General features: G+C 30.9%; 1 protein-coding gene across 3 annotated transcripts in view; it reads left to right on the plus strand.

Moving 5' to 3' along the window:
* The window catches only part of LOC143198171 (matrix metalloproteinase-2), a 211835-nt gene that overhangs the window by 153292 nt on the left and 36278 nt on the right, over positions 1–22265 (plus strand). The window contains exon 1 of one of the 3 annotated variants that reach the window (XM_076407254.1): positions 11276–11476. The exons of the other annotated variants lie outside the window; for them this stretch is intronic. The gene's annotated coding sequence lies outside the window, so the exon portion shown is untranslated. Of the gene's footprint in view, positions 1–11275; positions 11477–22265 lie in introns of those variants that run through there. 3 annotated transcript variants of the gene reach the window in all.

Raw genomic sequence — 22265 nt, forward strand, 5'->3', positions numbered from 1 at the left:
TTGAATCGCGATTTTCGGAGCAGTATACTATCTTAACCACTGAGGCTACCAAGGCAGCAGGAGTATTGTACATATACATCAAGATATTTCGAACCTATAAGAAAGATAAAAATATTAATTTAAATTTTTAAACATAACATTTTAATCTAAATAAGTTAACTATGATAACAATACTAACAATATAACAAATACTAAGAAAATTAGACAAAAAGTCAACACAAAAACTGAGCATCTTTGGAAAACTTCCCTTTATCCATCGTATTTATTATAATCAGGATTAATATATTTCATATCTTATCTTTATACCGTATCTTTCAGTAATGATGAGCCGGTAAACTTCGTATCACCTACGTCTCTCTTACAAATTTTCTCCAACAATAATAATAACTTCTTCATCGATTATCGGTGAATTAAACCTCCTCGCGGTGAAAACGCGAACAGGCAGGTCTTTTGCTAATCCTGATGACGATATTATAACTATCAGATTGTATCTAATCCAATTCTGTTTTGATACAGAAACGTTGGTAGTTCTTGGACAATAATTCGCTTCATTGTTGGATTATGAGTATAATACCAATCAATTTCTGCAACAGGATTGCCCATAAAATAAATTTGTAAAAACTGCACTTATTGTTGACAAAAATTTATGGTATAGAAAGTGGGCATGAAATTTTCCTGTATAATGTGCGTTGCGTCAAACGACGTCATTTAGAAACAACTATTATATTTTTGAATGTTGGATAAGAAGTGGTTACAATAATTTCACATCCCAGAAACTTATAAGCGTAATGGATCCGGTCATCGGACCAATTGTGACAATCTTACTTTTCCACCGACACAATATAACCCAGTAGAGTCGCCGCTGTGTTTTAATGCCATTTCCCCAATTATAATTGATTTGTTAGCAGCATAATCAGTTTACGCATTGTAGTGAAGTACTGGTCGTTCCTGGATCACAGTAGAACTGCGTCTGGTAAATCGCTCAATTTCATTGTGTCGTGCTCTCTATTGTTATAAGTGATGTGCACGAACTACTTACCATAAACAATCACTACAGTGATTACCAGTATAGAAAATAGTAATCGGCCACTATTAGAATACGATTAAATGATCAGTGCCGACAAGCAAATAGTAACCGGTAGTTTTAATCAGCATTCAACATTTTAGTCACAAAACATTTGATAACAAACCAAAATGTCGATCCTTTGTGACAGTAAAACACTTTACACTTTATATGGGAAAACAAAATTGTTGTTTTATGGAATGAGTTTGCCTTTATGCATTTATCTTATGTCAAATTGAGAGTATCTTTCAACTAACCAGTACAGTTCTTTGATATTGAGTCTAATTTGGACAGCTTTTTATATAGCGTGATGTTATTTTGACACATGAATAGTAAATAAGCAAATAGTAAAATACGTTAACGGATAAATATGAAATGACATAAGTGATTATAAAATAGTATTATCAGTTATAGAAAAATAAAACAGCTAACCCAATAATGTCTTATTTAATATATATAATTATCATTATGTAGAGTATTTTTTATAAAAGTAGTTTAGTTCACCAACATCTTTTGTGATTAAAATACGGTTCACCCCCTTGTTTTAGATCTATTCCGATCATCTTCAATAATGAAACGAACAAAAAGCGCTGAACGATAAAACCGTTCGCCAATATAGAATCTGCCTGTCCATCCTGTTCGGGCGCATCAAAAGAATTATTGCCATCGATAGGAGTGGCCAGACATGGATGTGACACCCGGTCAGAGCCGGCCTAATTGAAGAGCTTACTCGAATCCAGAGCCACAATTACCTGCTAATTAGTAAAATTTTCAATTACCGAAACTGTGACGTAAACGTCAATCGCAGATTTACAAAATTACAATGATTCAATATCGCAGAGATTGCGAGACGTTTTTCGATCTAAATCGGTCAGTTTCCGATTATTCCGTGATGTTGCCTGTTGGTTTTGATTTATAACTTTTTTCGTCGAACCATAATTGTCATTCAATAAAGCTTCAGTATCAGTATTAGTGTATACGCAAGCTGAAAAACTGATATAAAATATATTTTGTAATCAAATATAAATTTGCATTTAATATATAGTCTGTGCAACAATATAAAAATAAAAATAATATAAATAAAACACGTCATGAAAATTTATGGCGTCAACACGCCACAATGTTGCCGCATTAACTTAGATTTTTTGGTTTACAACGTTTGCCGGTTTGCAACATTTAATTATTATCATTAATGTTTTGAGGAATTTTATACACGATCGACCAGTACTTTTTTTATATATATATTTTAAAGTCTCCTTTTACCAACTATGGGTTTATCTGGACTGGGCCTAAAGTTTAAAGTGGGCTTCGAACCACGGTCGTCAGCTTTAAGCCTACCGACTGGCGAGTGACCAACTTTATAAAGCATCCCATAAGGCATCCGGTCTTACCCAGCCTGGTTACTGGCGTGACTGGAATCATTTTCCTTGTCGGATTTTACACTCTTGCCTAGAACATTCATAAATTTTAAATAATCACGTACATAAATTTACGACCATGCCCCAGCAGGATTCGAACCCGCGGCTATCGCAACAATAGGAAGACCCTCCCATCGCCTTTACCACTGCGCCTCCAAACCGGCTGGGGGGTCGACCAGTACTAATGCAAATTGAATTTTATAGATTGATTCATATAATATATTACTCAGCCGTATAAATTGATTCGGTTACATGGTTCGACACATCAGGCAGCATTTTGTTTCTCTTTAGCTAGGATAAAATAAGAAGGAAAAATATCCTCCTAATTTATAGAAGAAAAAATAAAAATAGTGAAATATTAGCCTAAATTTTTTTTTCAAATATCTTAAAGAGTAGGGATGCTTTTGATTAAGTGTCAAACATTTAAAATTAAGTACCAATTTTAAAGGTTTTGAAAAAATATCGAAAAATATCTATATTTTTTTCAGAAAATATCGATATATCGATATGTTTCTGAATCCGTGTATTGTTTGTGTTATTGGCAAGACTATAGACTCTTGTATAGGTGTATGATAAAAATTGTTACATATTTTTCCTCCAGGTTTACAATATATAATATAATTGAAAATTTTTGAAAGAAATATTTGAAGCCTCGGACCACGTCAATCTCCTATTTTTAAGACCCTTTTCGATGATCTTGATCCATGTCTTTGAAACTGTCCGCTGTGGCTTCCACCCAAAAAGTTGATTTCGCCACGGAAATCTGTAAGGAATTCGTTCACCTTTCATTCGGCAGACATGCCCAAACTATTGCAATCTGCGTCTCTAAATATCGTTTCTAGTAGAGCCAGATAAAAGTCTTGATTGTAATACTTCTTCTTAAGCACATGGAAGATTTTATCGTGTTCTAGATGGCGCTGCTGGCACCCCGGATTTTACTTCTGGGTATTGTAGTAGATCCTTCCGTAGATAGATATTTTGGTAGACCATTATTCCACTATCTAAAATCGACATGCCTCAAGGTCGATACATATATATATATATATATATATATATATATATATATATATATATATATATATATATATATATATATATATATATATACATTTTTTTGGCAAAATTAGTTTCTTATTATTCATCATAATTCCCTTCAAGGGATACACTGAATACACTGATTATAATGACCCTCCAACTTTTTGATACCATTTTTGTCCTTTGCTTCAAAATAGGCCTCAGTTTCGTCGATCACCTCTTCATTCGACGAAAATTTCTTCCCAGCGAGAATTCTTTTGAGATCTGAGAACAGAAAATAGTCGCTGAGAGCCAGATCTGGAGAATACGGTGGAAGAGGAAGCAATTCGAAGCCCAATAGATGTATTTTTGACACGGTGCATTATCTTGGTGAAGCAGCACTTTCTTTTTCTTCGAATGTGGCCGTTTTGCGGCGATTTCGTCCTTCAAACGCTTCAATAATGTAACAGTCGCGGTTGATGGTCCTTCCTTTTTTAAGGTAGTCAAGGAAAATTATTCCATGCGCATCCCAAAATACAGACGCCATAACCTTATCAGCCGACTGTTGCATTTCCCAGCGCTTTGGAGCGGGTTCATCGTGTGCAGTCCACTCGAATGACTGTCGATTGAACTTCGGAAGGAAATGATGTTTTATCTATTGTCACATATCGACTCAAAAACTCGGGTTTATTGCGCTTGATCATCTTCAAACACTGTTCCGAATTATCAACTCGTCGTTGTTTTTGGTCAAAAGTGAGCTCGCGCGGCACCCACTTTGCACAGAGCTTTCTCACACCCAAATATTCGTTAATGATATGGTGTACACATTTAGTTGATATCCCTAGAATATCTGTTATTTCATTCAATTTCAATTTACGGTAATTTAAAATCATTTTGTGGGTTTTTTAATGTTTTCGTCGGTAACAACCTCTTTTGGGCGTCCACTGCATTCACCGTCTTCTATGCTCATTTCACCGCATCTAAACTTACCATACCAATTCTTGATGGTTAATTTTCCTGAGGCAGTGTCCGGAAACTCGGCATCAAGCCAAATTTTTGCTTCAACTGTATTTTTTCCCTTCAAAAAGCATTATTTTATCAACACGCGAAATTCCTTTTTATCCATTTTTTTTTCACAATAACAAAAGTTGCTTCACTCAAAATGCTATAATTCTCAAACAATGATCCGACAGCTGTCAAATTTATCCACGCATCTTTTGAGAGTTAGGGCTATCTAAAAAACATGTGGATTTAATTATAGTAGCTCTATGTCAGGCCGAGGACTTTGCAATTGACCTGTTACACTATGTCCTATAATTTCTTATGAAGATACCAAAAAATCGGTCGGTTCATTGATAGAATCAAAAGATACATCGTTCTTTCATCAGTATTACTGTTGTGTCTGAGGGATATAAATAAAAAATCGGTCAAAATGCCCTACCTTACCCGCTGTATTCGCCAGCCATCGTTTCTTCTATCACTTCACCGTCTTTCAGTCTCATATCAATAATAGGATTGATATTACAATATTATTTAAATTTTCGACAAATATCCACAAAGGATTATAGGCAGTAACCTATTTTTTGGCTGACATTTAACTGTGTGCTAACTGTTGCTGTTATTTTTAATTTAAAAATCCTTTATAATTCAGTATCATAACAAACAGGGTATACGATTTTTAAAGTAAACTAGTAAAGCGACTGCTATCTGAATTTAAGCTGATATACTTAAATTCCACCCACCGACAGCGATAGATACATCCTGTCTAGGGCTAACACTGAACATGTGACACTTGTAATCGAATACTTATGAAACTGTTTACGAGCCTATGCGAGTTAGAGCATGAAAATGACTAGAGTAGTAGCGGTGGCGGAGCCACTTATTTGTTTACGTTTCGGCTTTGTTTACATGTCCCCGGTGTTCATTAATTACTTAAACATTATGCCGTTTTTTAGAACTCTATGACAAGCTTGAAAATCTACAGCGTTTTGAAGGATATTCGATATTATATATGTTGGATCCACAAAGAAGTTTTTTTATCTTTATTTTATTTTATAAATCTCCTCCATTCTATATGTGCAACTGTTTAAAAATAAGGTGTATTTTTATTGGCATATTTTAACAAAATGGCGATTTTAAGCCGACAAACACAAGACAAGAGATTTTTTCATTCACATTTCATTTCATTTTCACATATATGATTTCATTTTCACGTATATGAGCTTAAATAGTAGAATAAATAGCATAATATTATGAATATTAATTTATCTATTTTTTTCCAAAATTTAAATAAAATAATTATTTGATACAAAAATGTTCTTAGTTTGTTACAAACCAATATTTTGTTCATATCATTATACTCAAGTGTATTTTTCATGATCAAATGAAACAAAAATCAATGAGATGAATAATAATATAATACATGATCAAATAAAGAAGCTACAGTGACTATAACTGCAACTAAAGAAAAATTAATAGTCGAATGACTGAAAATTATAATAATTCAATGTTGTACGATTTCCTTGTAGTAAATATGAATTAATTTATTATTTTAACACAAAAATGTCATTGCATAAGATAATAGACCATATACTAGTATATTGTATGCAATTACTTTATCTTTTTGACACAAATTAGCTTCTATCAGAAAAGTCGGTTTATAGAGTTAAAATTGTTTACTTTTACGACAGATATTTATTTATACGGATTATTGGTAGCTATATTTTTTTACATTTTATTTGCATTATTTGCATGAAAAACTGAATGATTATGTGACTATATATATATATATATATATATATATATATATATATATATATATATATATATATATATATATATAGCATGAAAAAAACGTTGTCGAAGATTCGATCACCAAAACTACAGTAAACATTTATCTTTTTATAAAAGCTAACTAGTAGTTTTTTACTAGTAAAGCAATTGTGGTCAATTTCTAAAGGGTTCATCATCTACATGAACTAATGACTCCAAGCGTGTTTTAATCTTGTCAGAGTATTAAAGCTAACCTGTACAATAATCTATACAAATATTTCCAGTAAAACCTTAACAGTCTGTACTTTTTAACTCTAAATAAAAATTCTGTGTTTCACTAAAATGTACTATAAGTCTATAAAAAGTTATTTCTATCAATGATGTAAGCAAATTATATTGAAATGATTTAAAACATGATTAGAATAAACATAAACTACGAACCATAGTATTCAATGATTTATATATGTCAGAGCCTAGATTTACCAAGTCGTATGGTTCAATATAATTTTTCAGTTTTAATCATCATCCATATCATCTCATATTCCTCCCCTATATCACATATAATGTTAAATATATTATCGATACAATTACCAAGTGAGGTTCGTTTAAACTCGATCAGTTTAACTGGGATACTTGTGGCATTAACCAGAATTTTAACGACTCGATAGAATCACATACGCCATAAGTCGTACAACGGAACAGTTATTGGACTAATTAAAGCCTATTTAACTAAATTGCATCATATGCCGTCGACATTTAAAAGTTCCATGTAGACGTTTTAAATTAGACACCAAATAGAATAGGAACAACAATTTTAAACACAAATATCAACCAGCATTATTATGAAAAAAATATGAAGTATTTTATTATATAATATAGAAAATAATATTAACATGTTATATTATAGAAAACCACCATTATAGAAAACTAACGCCAACAGAAATATTATTTAAAACGATTCGATTATAATTCCGTGACATAATTTTGTGTTCAGGGATATCTTATACAAAATGTAAAATAATATATTTAGTAGGATTGAATCTTTTGTCAAATATACTATTTTGATTTGGATGTATATAAGGTATTGTATATACAGGAATCACCATTTTTTGAGAAGCATTTATCAAAAAGTTTTGAGCGTTGGTAACACTAACAGCTACTAAATCATCTTATGTTTTTAATCATTTATAAAATCATCTTTAACATATTTTTAGATAAATAATTATTTTAGCAGTCATAGCAATTACGTATGTCTATGGAACGATGACAACCCATACGGATCTCATAATTCAATTCACCCAGCATACACAAATTTTTTTTGCTGATTTTGTTCAGAAAACGTATTTTTTCAAAACGATAATAAAAGTGATGATAACCGATTTTCTTTGGCTAGATAGAACGACATGGCTGTGGGACGAGACATGTAGTTCCCCATGATAAAACTACGTGTCCCATAGCAGATAATTTAAATAAACTAACTCATTAATGCATGAACCGCAGAGGTGACGTGAATTGTGGAATTTTCTGAAGTCCATGTCAATAAGAAGACCAAATCCAACTAAACAATCTTTTGTAATATAATATCCACACGAAATTGGCTTAAAAATTTTTAAAAAATTTATCAGTAATAATACTGAATGAAATAATATATATATATGTACAATGCCTACTAGCGTTAACTAAACTGGGCCTGTTTATATTGGGCTCCGGACCATGGATCTGGACCATCATCCACACTCTATTAACCTATAGAGGTTATCTAATAGGAAGTCAATAAAAGTACCTATTGTTGAGTAGTTAGAATAAAAATTCTTTCAGAAGGTATTCAGCATTAGACAGATTGATTACAAATATTCCTAGGCAGTTGTGAGATCGGTCTGTAAAAAAAATAAACCCCAAGTGGAAGCGGGACCCAAAACATCCCAATATCGAAGAGAAGCCGTCTAAAATAATATCATTAATTAACATACTATGATAAAATTATTTGTAATATATTTTAAGTTTATAATAATAAATAGGCAAGAAATTTGTTTTGGTTGATGGGGGAATATGATATTAAAACATTATCCAGTAAAAACAAAACCATATCTAATTAATTTAAAATTCATACTAAATGGAGTCTACATTGATGCATGAGCAACAATGATCTAACAAATTAGGAGACAGCCAGTCTAGAATTAGTAACTGATATATACTATTAAATATTATCTATTTTTCAGTGTTGAGATATGGCAAATAAGGCATTGATATAACTTAAATTTCATTTTATTTTAATGGTCCTATTAACCGTATTAATAAATAGTTAATTCAAAGTAGTAAATATACCTAATGTATAATACATTATTTCCTTGTGTCTTTAGATAGATACAACAACATACACATTTTATCTTGACATCAGTATAATTTGGTCTAACCATGCGACGTTTATTCATTATGATTTTGACCTTCAAAGTAAAACATCCCTTTAATTTACTTCAAGGTCCACTCATTATAAAATATGAAGGAAAAACACTGTTTAAGATGAATATAACCTAATGATATATGAAAGAAAATTATTATGGCAACAACAAAACACCACCGACCAATTATGTTTTAAAAAAGTAAGAATAAATCAATTATAATACTTAGTAAGCGAAAAATATTAGAAGCATAACCATAAAATGTAAATATTATTAGATAACTTAAAAAATATGTTTCCTTCATAGGAAAAATGGAGACCATAGTTATATACCTATAATAGTATTTATTATTTAAATATTTATAATTTAGTGGTAAGGATATCGCAGCAACGTTATTCAAGCAAGGATAGAAAATATCCTAGAAACTGTTTATCGCACATAATTGTTGGCTGATACTAATTGGCTTGAACTGACGTCGAATAGTAAGTCTAGTTATCAAAATCTATCACCCCGTCATGGTAAAACAAAATGTCTTCTGGGATCTGTCTCTGTCAGTTAGTAAGTTTAGATCGAAGACCATAGTGTGGAGCCCACATTAATCTACTTGGTAAAAAATAACAACTAAACATTTTAAAATAGCTTTTTATTTATATATTATTATGTATAAAAATAAATAAAATATCAAGAGCTGTGTTAATAATTTCAGTACATAATTTAATAAATTACAGTAACTAAAACAAATAGATGAAATAGAAGGAATTGATGAAGAAATAGAAAGTATCTCGACTATTTAATAAACGTCTTTTTGTTATTCCCTAATAGTCAGTCAGGAGGCGGTCTTCGTGCTTCTGTGTGTTCTCTTTGATCTCATACTCTTTAACTCATATGAGCTTTTACTGCATGTAAATCGTTTTTTTATGAACTGGGGTGAAATTTTATTCTGCTGATGTTTATCGTATTTCTTTTGGAATAATTATCACGGATGATACAACAAATCAATACAAATTTTAATTTATATATAGTAGCGATTGTAACTGATACATTTCTAGCGTTCGCCAACATATTTCTAAACCTAAATTTTAATGAATGGTAATCTAACAATCCATTATTATAAGATATAATAAGTAATTTCTGTTCAACACACTTAACAAAATACAATATAGTAAGATGTGTGATTGTTATTAATATAACACCAGTGTAATAAGTTTACAGGAATATATTTAAAATATTGGAACTGTAATTTATATAAATGTTTTATTATACAAAAATTGTATAAATACTGCCAATTTAATTTATTTATTCATTGCTTAAATAAACTAAAATTGTTTTCAATTAAATTATATTATTCATTACTAATTAACAACAACTAAAAACTAGAATTGATATAAAATCAATAGTTTTTAAGTAATAACAAAAAATTAGAATAGTAATAGTAATAAAATATAATGATTACATATATAATATCCAGGTACTACCGATATCCAATGAAATAGGATTAATGGAATTATAAAATTGCATTTATTTTCATACTTAAACCGGGATTGATAATGCATTTGATAAAAATATTATCACAAAATGATAATTGAATATTTGAACTTGTGTTGAGTCACGGATGCTATAAGGATGTGTGAAACAGTAAAGAATATCGATATATCGATTATCGAAAAAGGGTCCTTGATCTGCAAAATATAACGGTCTGTTGCAAAAATATCATTTTTGATACTTGTTTCTAATTAAGAAATCTGTAGAGTACAAACGTCATTTTCTGCTTGAACTTTTTCTGTTTTTTTTTGATCATTTGTACATACACACGACTTTTTTTTCTATTTCTATTTTTTTTTTCGAGACGTTTGACATGGCTGTTTGCTGAACCGATTTGCTCGATATGTGGTAGTAAAACTATAATATTTCAATGTCAATTTCAAAGAAATGGAAACAAATGAACAGTACGAACAGTTCGAAAATTTACGAAAAAAATGTTGCTTGACTTTGTTAGTATACAAGAACACATAAAGAAAAGATTCACACCAAGTTCTAGACCCCTAAACTTTCAGATTTATTACACGCCAGTTTAGAACGCGACTCACCATATTTCCGAAAATTATTTAAATTTTGAAAAATCCACTTAAAGGTTTATTCTTTTTTTTTGAAATTTGTATATTAGGGCATATACTAATCCAAATTTTGCCATCGTTCAAATTATATTTGTCCAAGTAGTGTATTAAAAATAAACATGTTCAAAATAATATTAATATATTTGAAAACTGTCATCATCTAAATTGGAGTTCGTATAAAAAACAACAAAAGTTTAAAGATATGGTGCTATATTTAAAGATCCTGAGGAGAGAGCGCATATAAATATTAATGTGCCAAATCACAGCTAGTGGACTAATTGTTCCACTCCAAGACAACGAAATGTGTCTTCCTTGATAATGTTACAAAAGCAAAAAAAAACCGTCAAAAATGTTCAGAGATTTCTCAACGAATACGGCCACATTGCACTCACGCCTCTCCCCAACGGTTCCCGATAGAAAGGGGGTGGATACAGTTTAATCGCGCGCAAGCCAGAACTTCGGAGCTTATAAAAGCACGTCGATCTGCCACGAACCAACACTGGAAGTCGCGCTAGTTGCGGCCACTCTTATCTCACAGTTGTGACCGTTCTGTTCACATTTCTGATACGCGACATTTTTTTAAGTACAGTTTTAAACACAAGTTGGATTCTGTTGCTGCTCGTCGCAATTATGTACAAAGTTGGGAGTGGGGTCGGTCCATATCCTGTTGGTGGCTGTACGGTCGTCATGAACAACGTAAGTTTTAATTTATATCCGTTCTTTTTATGTAGAATGTTGCCACAAGACTTTTAGAAAATCAAATATAGTTAAGCTTTTAGTTATTTCCAATCAAATAATAAAATTAGTGGAATAAAAAATAAATTACCTAATCTCTTATAACGCAAAATTAATATTGCAAGCGTTTGAGTAATATGTTACAAATAAATATAATTATTACATACGGTATAATAGTTAAAATCATCGTACAAACCACAGTACGATACATCTTTATGTTCGATCACTCTACTTTAAACTGTTTTCTTGAGAAAATATCGATAATCTAGTGTTCCAACCTAACATTTTTCTAAATCACATATCAAGAATTAAGTTCTAATAAACTCGTCTATAAATTCATTATCAACATATTATAAACAAATTTTTCAAAATATGAGAGAATTATCTATTTTTCATTGACAATACATTCACAGTGTTACCTCATTATTAGACTTAATACTATCAATATATTACCAACATTAACATTCAATAAAACTTAATCAACTAGTTAATTAATCAATTAGTTTAATTCTGAATAACTAACTTACTGACAATACCAATATACCTGAAAATGTATTAACTTAATATTAACTTCAATGTTTGAATCACGAACAATTTGTAATTTATTCTCATTATCTTATCTGACTTGTTTTTTATGAACTGAAAATGGAACTAGCTCTACGACAATTTACTTTTACTTCTTGCTTTTTTTTTGTTTAGTCTGATATATCGTAGGTTTAGTCTTAAAAAGCGTCTCTAAAATTATCTAAATTATATATCATTATAAAAAGCTTTATAATCAGCTTGAATGATATTTAAAAATACTGCTATTAGAGTTAGATGTTACGTATTAAATATAATTCTTCGCCAGTCTATATATAAGCCACTACTGTTTACAAATCGATTCGATCAATTAATCAATATCTGATTCATCAAGTCAATATGTCATATTTTCGCTATGATGTAATTAAATTCGTAGTCAATCAATATCCCTGATTTACAAAAACGGTCGTTTTTTTTAGTTAAAAAAGCACATTGCACGAATTATTTTCTAGTAATTTTTCCTTAATATTGTTCTTTTAACAGATAACATATAACAGTTCTAAGTCCAGGTCTAAGATTTCGGACTCAAACTTAATTAGCGTTTGATGGATGCATTTCCACTGGTGCACTTCATAAAAGTTTGAATCGCGGCACAGTTTTCACGTATAGCTTAACTAGGCCGATCTAAAGGATTTTGTCTCTTCAACTTCCAGGTAGGTTCACTGTTGTCGAGAAGTTGTAGTATTTCGACGTTTTTATGTTCACTAAATCTCACTTGGTGTTTTTTCGAAATCCGTTTGATTTAATCGCTTACTGTTGGTACCCTTAGATCTCTGTAGATGTCCTCGATTCTAATATACCGCAAGACTTTATCAATGCAACGGAAACCTTTGTTAACTTTTGATAACTGTGGATCATATCGATATTGGTGCAAACCCATAACCTATTGCATAGCGCTGATTTTTGCTTATATAATAATTTGCTGTGTATAAACTTTTGGTCGTTTGTTGCTTAACATTCTTTTTTCACTTGAACTTGACGTCTAGAGTCTTGTCCAAGTATTTTGCTGCGTTCGCATACGGAATAATTCTAGAATCAATTAGCACTGGCAGATAGTCTAGTCTGTCTATTTTATGCAGACCTCATAGCATTTAATTTCATCTATCATTTCCTAGTTCACTCAGAAATGTTATTAACAGTCACTTGTAATCTATTTATAATTCTCCCAATCTTGTTACTTGTTACGAGTAAAGCAATGTCATCAGAAAATATTAGTTCTTCATATTTAGAGATTCCAAGGTATAAAGCAAGTATAATATTAGTCCAAGGACCCTACCTCGTCTTATATCCGCAAATCTGAATATTCGTCGCCAAATCTTATTCTAAAATGACGATCAGAAATACAGTTACATCCATAATACGATATAGTTTTATTTATAAGTTCAAATTGGTCACATATGATGACTTTTTTTCTTGAGAAATTGGTTTGCGGCATTTTAGAACAAATTCTCCAACCATATCCAAATTATATGACTGCTTATGAATTACCAAAAAATCAATAAATAAATTAAAAATAAATAAAACATTTACTATTTGTACCCTTGGTTTTTAGTATATAATAAATTATATATCCATGAATAATATAAATATTTAAACATTTAATTGTTATTTTACTATTTAAAATATTTTTATACATAAATTACAGAGATATCTTAATAATATAAGAATATACATTTTCAATACGGTGAACTAAAAAAAAATCTGAATATATGAAATAATTAAATATCTAAAATGTTGAACGTTTCTATTTTATCGAGTTGTATGCTGCATTGTCAATGGTACTGATATTAATTTGCAATAAACAAGAGCTGCCGTAAATTTTCGCCGACTAAATCAATTAAATTTCCAATTCATTAAAATTGCAGATTAAAAAACTATTGTATATGAAAATTCATTTTATGCTAAATACATTATAATGTAATATACTACGTTAAATATATTGGCCAGATAATTTTATATTCCAGTTTTTAAAATTTACATAAATTCAATTTAACATTATGAAACGCATCATACAGAATCACGAATAGTAAATAATTTTAATGACTATAGATATGATATATGATATTCCATTATTTTGTTGTACTCGATAAAAGATATTTTACCCCTAATAAACTACTAGGAAATATTCATTATTTAAAACAGGTTATTAGTTTTTTTTGTCAGTACGAAACATTCAACAACAGATATTTAATTGGCTGTTACTGTGCGAGCTCTAACAATATCTCATATGACTTAATACTACGATCTTTATTAACCAAGTTAATAAATTATCATGCTTCTACTGTCTTAAATTTTTTAGCTATTTCATATTGTATCTGTTAAAATAAACTTTCCAACGTTTTCTTTGGATGATATATCAGATTTATGTTGTGCCTAATGGTGGATTATAGTCATCACCATGCTGAAAAAATTAAGACATTAATATAAAATACACAGAGAATGCTGTTGAAGACATATACGGAAGAGTTTTATCTAAAATATGTTAATAAAAATTTATTTGAAAACCAACATGGCTTAAATATAAATGAATTAGTATTAAGATAATAAACTCTTTGCTGAATAAGTATGTCAAATAACACTACTTAGTTATTGCTACCTTCAAAATATTATATTAATTTAAGTATATCTAAAAGCTATTATTACCATTTAAGATAACGTATTATCGTGCCTCCATTGAAAGTAAATTTAATCGACCCGCATTTATTTCGTTTACATCATAAATCGGCCATTAAAATTGTCCCTTCCCCTTCGGTTGGTTTTTCATTCTAGAGCAATTATACCGAATTAACTGTCCGAGCAGGCCTAAGAGTCGCCCACCGCCCACACGAGCGCCTCTATGTCAGAAATGCGTCGAACAAAACATTTTGATTGGCAAATGACCCATATTTGACCACAAATTGAATAGACGGGTATTTTGGAAATGTGCTCATATGCATACGTGGCCCTTAGGTATGTCAGTTTATTGCTCAAGTGGAATTTATATGATTTTGATTACGAGGGGAGCAAGGGGATGCGCCTAAGCGGATGAAAGAGACGACAGGTCGTCGAACCATAACACATATTGCTTGTTATTAACGAACATAGTTCTAGGTGATAGTTTCCTCTATTATATTAAGTCCGCTTTTTCAATGTAACAATGAACTTATATCCCATGACAATAATGCAATGATATTCCCAATTTTACCGTTACCAAGCAATCTTTCTTATGTGTAAAAACATTTGGTTTTTCGATAAAAAAAAGTGTACGTATCTCCATGAATGCATGGAGTTGGATAACTTTAATTTAGCCGGCTTGGAAACCACAGTAGTTAAAGCGAAATGCGCTTCTCCTACTGCTGAGATAGTCGCAGGTTCCAATCCCACAGGGCATGAATATGGGCATACTTTCATGATTATAATTGTAAATGTCTCTAGACAACCAGTCCCAATCACACCAGTAACCACACTGGGCAAGCCTGTAAATCAGATGTCTTCGGGAATAGTCTGTAACCTGGTCACTGTGTCCAATCGACAGGCTTAATGCCGAGGACCGTAGCAATAGGTCAATAAACAATAGGTCCAGTTCAGATAAACCTTAATTTTTAAAAACCGAACTTAAAAACTTAATATTTGATAAATTCTCGATTATAGATTCCCTAAAAAACTTGAGATTTATTTATATGATTTTAGTCTTTCAAATCGCCAACTTGTCACATTATTGTCCTATAGTAGTAATTATGTACGTCCCCAGTATGTAGTTCTTAACACCTTATAACATTTTTCTTAGGTTTATATAGTTTAAATTAGTTTGGTTTAGTTGAAAACATGTTTTTAAAATTCTGTTTCTGTATAAATATTTATATTTTGAGCCAAATCATAAAATATACACTGTATCACATGAGGCTTTATATCTTTCTATCTTGCTTTATATATTTCTACACAGCATCAATATTTTCTAGTGCAACTGACTTTGAATGACTTTCATGACTCGACATTGAATGAACTACAATAAGAATTGAACTCACTATACGAGAAAGGTCATGGCAAAAAATATTACACGAAAACGTCATATAGTGTTCGTCAACACAACTTCTATCTAACGGATAAAGATTAAAACATCTTACAGAATGTTTGAGATCTTATTTATCGAAACACGAATATGGTTAAAACACTTTAAAGTTTTAAGTATTAAACAACAAGCTAATGAGATCACATTTAGATGTCTCGTTTATTTTAACATTAAGGTTATTTAGTCCTTAAATAGTTCATTCTGAGTCAGAGAATGTGATTAACGTATTTCACGTTTATTACTGAAATAATTGTTTATGTTAAGACAAAATCTCAAATCGTAATACTTTAAGAATTAGTCATCACCCTGGTGTTATTTATGTTCAGCCCAGATAATTATTTTACATATATTCATATTTTACATAATTATTTACATCATGATTTTAGTTCATCAACATATACAGTAGTGCAGACTGACGTAGTTTTGCTATATATATATATATATATATATATATATATATATATATATATATATATATATATATATGGACTAGAAACCGGAAAAAAACACAATCAAGTAGCATGAAATATGCCCTTGTCAATCCTGTGTTGCGGCGAAATGACAAAAATTAATTACATCACCTAAGGCAACCAAATCCCTCAAGCAAAATCAGTAAAATACCTTGGCTTGAAACTTTGATACCTTGAAATCTCGATGGTTGTTTAAAGTAGACATCACATTAGATAAAGAGCTTAAGCAAATCTGACTTGAAATCAATTGGTATATCAATCAATTATAGAGCCTATTTGGACTTAGTGGTACCATTATGGGGTTGCACTAAGAAACAAACTAATAATCCAAAACTGTCAAAACAAAGTTCTTTGATTAATTAGCAATGTTTACCGCTACATAATCAGAACAAGAGTATTTATTACATTCGGTGTTCAAATAGGTTTATTCTTCTTTTTAGTTTAAAATTTGCATTACAATGTCTGTATATGATATGTTTCATCTATATACAGATTTTTCCGAATGAAGTAAATAAATTACTCTTATTCGACTCAAAATTCAAACAGAAAAGACAACAATGCTACTACAACTACTTGATGGTTACATTGTTAACAATTTACCAATCTTAAAATACACTAGGGATGTCAGTCGCAGGTAAAAATAAGGATAAATAAATAAATATAAAAATAATATCGATATTTCTTCGCTCTTACCCCAGTTTTTCATTTCCAAAATTATTTTGACGATTCTTTCCCCATAGTCTACAATCTCTAGAAAAAAAGTTCGATACTCTTTTTTGTATATATTATTTAATATTTATTTGAAATTAGATACACTCTCAATTATTATATAACACAACTCCCTGAAGACATATTGTTTTTCGCATGGGTGATTGATATGGTTTGATTTTATTGGTAGATCTAATATAATAACAAAGTTATATATTATTTATGAAATACTTGATAATGGTAATTCATAACTAGTTTATAAGCGTCGACATTGTTCTAAAAAAATAAGAACATAATTTATTTTCATATATTTACGTTAATTTATATTTTTAAATATTTCACTGTCCCCGTTACACCGAAGCCATTTTTGACGCTACAATTGCGACAACTTGTCAGACGACATTACATCCACGAAAATTTCCGACATAATCCAATAAAATGTTCGGCGCCATCCATCCAGTTTGAATTGACGTCATATTGACTTTGGGTCGGTCGGTTTCGAACCCTTCGCTCCTTGTCCGAGTGCATTGTGTCGGAGGCTGTTTTAGCCACCTCAGCGAAATCGCTTCTTTATCGGTGACGTTGCATTTTTCGGTGAACAGTGCACGAGGATTATGTAAAGTAACATTTATACAAAATATGCTGTTTTGACGATCTCCGTTTCTTTCACTGAATTTAAAATGTAGCAGTAGCTGTCTTATATTGTGATCGTTTCTTTTTGTTATAACATTATATGCATGCTATTACTTGGCAGGTTGGTCATGAAACAATATATAATTGAGAATGATTCTTACAACAACATAAATGTATACTACATTAGAATCAAATCTTATTTCTGAAAATGTATTTATGGAGAATTTTACTATTCCGTGAACAAAGGTAAAAATAATCATATTGTAGTAGTTCGTAGATTTTGCACGTTTGCTTCAGCGTTAGCAATAGCAATAGTTTGTATTACATTATTGTTGACAATAGAACGTGAATACCGTGAGATAATTTAGATATAAAAAAAACGTTGATGCCGAGATACGTTACCAAAATAATATGCTATGTTTAGTGGGATTAAAAGGATGTCTAGTATCATGAACAGCTAAAATCAAAAGAAACCATTCATGGGGAACGCTACTGACAATCATTGACCAAATTGAGCAACCAGACATGATATATTAAGTTTCCTTCGTGACAATGAGGATCATCATATTGTTCAAAAGGATCTTTGGAAAATAGAGGATGAATTTTTTCAAAATACATCTAAATATAAACGTACTAAAAGATGCGTAAAACTATATCATTCGATGAACAATACTTGAAATAATGTTGTATATTAAAATAAACTTACTAATCTTAATCATTATTATAAAAATTTAATTATTCGAATTATTAATTATTCTTCATTATTTTTTCATTATAGTAATAAACATTAAATCCCTTTTATAATCAATATATTTTTGAGAAAAAGCGTTTATTACATCGTAATATCATCTGATATAATTTGAGCATCAATTCTTTTTCGCTTTCTTTCTTTTTATATACTTTAACAATCCGGGGAAAACCTTTATTGGTTTAAAAGTATATTTCTGGGAATATTCCATTAAGATCGTCGCAATTCGTTTTTTTTGCCTCAAGGGGTTAGATTTAGTAAGCCAATAAAATATTTTCATCTCTAAATTATAAATTGGCCAATCATTAGCACAATTGTTGGCTATTTTGTTACTTTTTGTAAAGTATAATATTAATAAAGGTGCTGGTTTTAATATTCTTGAATTGACATCTGAGAATTTTAATATAAAATTTGAAAAAGATTTATAATTTAATTTTTATATAATAATTTTTTTTAGCACATTTCTAACAAGCAGTAAAACAGTTTAATACAAAATATGTTATATATTATAACATCCTATTTTAACTAAGACGTTTCTTTATCTATTTAATAAAAGGTATATATGTTATATCGCAACAGCGCTGTGTATTTGAAGGAATGTGACAGTATATTTATATTGAGACTGAATGGTATGGTGAGCGAGACGTCTAGAGATAGGAGTTTGGTTTATATTAAAATAGATTTAAACCCTCATTGTTGTTTTGTGTCGCCGGTCGATAAGTCATCACTTCTCTCTCTGAAATAAAGTAGCTTCTAAAGTATAATATTTTTTTGTTATTTTAAACCTCTCACAAATCTTAAGTAACACAGTCGGGAGAGTGTAAGGCGGAGAATGGGGAGACCATGCTGAATTTTTGAATTCATTCAATTAACCGGAATGAAATTAATGATCAAAAAAGAAGAGAGATTGACGTTAGACTGTACTTGGGGTTCAGGTAAAAATATTCCAGTTGAAGCTCAAAAGATGGATTGAAGGAGCTCAAAGACTCCTAGCCATAAACTATTTTAGGATAGAAAACATTCGCTTATAAAACCCGGCCTAATTTATCAATTTCCGACTTATATGCAACAGTTCAGGGTGTAAGGCCACCGAGGGTGGGCTGAAGTTGCTGTGAACTAATATAGTCTACTAGAATTTGGATAGGAGCTTCTGGTTTAAGGTTCAGGGTTGTACGACTACCAAAGGCGGATTGTAATAGCTCAGTTTCTCAGCCATAGACTATTGGAAATCGGAGTCATCAAAGGGTGAGAAACATTTCCATACAGGTCATAACACATGAAATTTGAGTAGAAAGATGATGATCAGAAGCAAACTAGCGGATGAAGACGCAGCCAATACTCAGAAGTAATTTTATTATAACTACAAGCTGTCCAGACAGGATAACAACCAGGTACATCCCTTTGGTCTTTTCTTTAGAAGGGAGGTATTATACCAGGTTTGAATTATGTTAGAATATATTTAAACCCTCAGTATCGTGTCGTATTGTTTGTTCAATAAGTCGTCACTTTGATATACTCTTTCTGTGATATAAATTGATTTTCAAACTTTATTAAAAAAAAAAACCTTCCTGTGTGAAAAAACTTTCCTTCCTGTAGAAAACCTATTATAGAGAGAAAAAAATTAATACCTACATATCAGGGTAGGTTTGTGTTTGTTACATTCGACGATTGATCAGGTGCATAGAATAACAGATGTATTTGAAAAAGACTATGAAGCTAAAAAGGTATGTTCAGCTTAGATGTGACACAAACCTTTGACAAGATATGACATGACGGCCTTGTTCTTTGGCCAATTCTTTACCTATTCCACACATGTGATATATCACAAATGGAAAATATCGCGATGGCTACATGTGCTAATGACACTGCGGTTCCTGCTGTCGGAGATAATAGCGAGAAAGCCATACGAAAATTGCAACAGGCAAGTGACAATATAAATAGTTGGACCCAGACCTGGAATACAATTATTAATGAAAGTAAATCTGGGTCTGGGCATGTGCAGTTCACTTATAATAAGACAGCTCAACCACCAATAACAATAAATAATATTATTCCATATAGCAACAATATTAAGTATCTCAGACTGAACCTTGATACAAAACTTCGCGAAGAGAAACTACATGTTCCTAAAAAGGGAAAGAACTGGAGTTAAAATATAGGAAAATGTATTGGTTAATCGGAAGAAAATCACACTGAAATCTATGTGGACATACGGAATATAATTATGGGGATGTTCAGCAAAAACCAATATAAATACAATACAAGATTTCCAGAACGAAGTCCTGGGAAGTATTGTAAGTGCACTGAGATACTACAGGCCTGATTATTTACATCGAGATCTTCAGATACCGACTGTTACTCAGGAAATCAAGAGAATTGGAAGGATACATGAGGACAGACTCCATTCGTGTGTACATACAAATATGTGTCTGGATAACACCAGAACATGACTCAGGCTTGAATGAATCAAACCATTTATTTTGTGTAGCGTAGCGAGCTGCATTTAATAGAAAAACAATATTGTTAATACATACATATTATTACACTAGAGACTAAGATAGGGCCGATGGGTCCTAGATATATACCTAAATTTAAGTTAATAATAAAGACAAATTAAAAAAGTAGTAAAAATGTTATAGTAGTTTTTGGCAACGACTGATAACAATGTAATAAATAAATTTTTAAAAAATAATAATACACAATAATTTAACTCATAATACGCCTAGTTATTTACACATTCACATTTGTAATAAATATGTCCCATTTTGGAAACTTGTTTACTCTCAAGTTGAAAGTTAAAGAAAGTAGAAAGTTGTCGTGGCAACCCTCTGATATATTAAAAAACTATTAGAAAAAATTGTGAATCAAAATGAAACAAAATGTAATAAAAAAGATTTCTAGCTGTTCTTATATAGCAAGAATATCAATGAGAAAACAATGAAAGAATTTTGAGTGAACGAAGACGAAAAGCAGTATAGCGCTTTCGAATTTCGGCAATACGATATTCCTACTTCTGAGACAGTCACGGTTTCGAATCTCAACCTGGCATGGATAAAATTAAAGTCTGTGATTGTGATGGCCTTTCATTTGAAAAAATTTCTAAAACCTGACAAGGAACAACCATACCGGTGACCTGATTAGATATGATCGGATGACTTCTGGAATGGCATTGATGCCTAGAACCGTGGTTAATAGAAGATTGAAATAAATCCTACTTGGTAAAAAGGAGACTCTAAAATTTATATTTGTAATATATTTAAAAGTATATTTCAAGCTATAAAATCGTATATCGAATAACAAGACATCTTGAAGATCTTAGTATTTGTACACCATTAAAACAGATAACGACTATTTGAACATTATAACATTAAAAACGTCGAATTGTATGAACGAACGAATAAAAACGAAAAAAAAGGGGGAAGGAAACGTACTTTTTTGCAGCTCCCCATTCCGTTTCCTACCTCATTTCAAGCACTGTTTACCTGAGCCACATTTTCGCGACGCTTTTGGCAATCAGGAAATAGAAAAATGATTTTATTTTCCTCCCAATTCCTGCCGATT

Source organism: Rhynchophorus ferrugineus, unplaced genomic scaffold, assembly GCF_030347505.1.
Source record: "Rhynchophorus ferrugineus isolate W39M unplaced genomic scaffold, kcgeb_rfMv2 rfM1, whole genome shotgun sequence".
NCBI lineage: Eukaryota > Metazoa > Arthropoda > Insecta > Coleoptera > Curculionidae > Rhynchophorus > Rhynchophorus ferrugineus.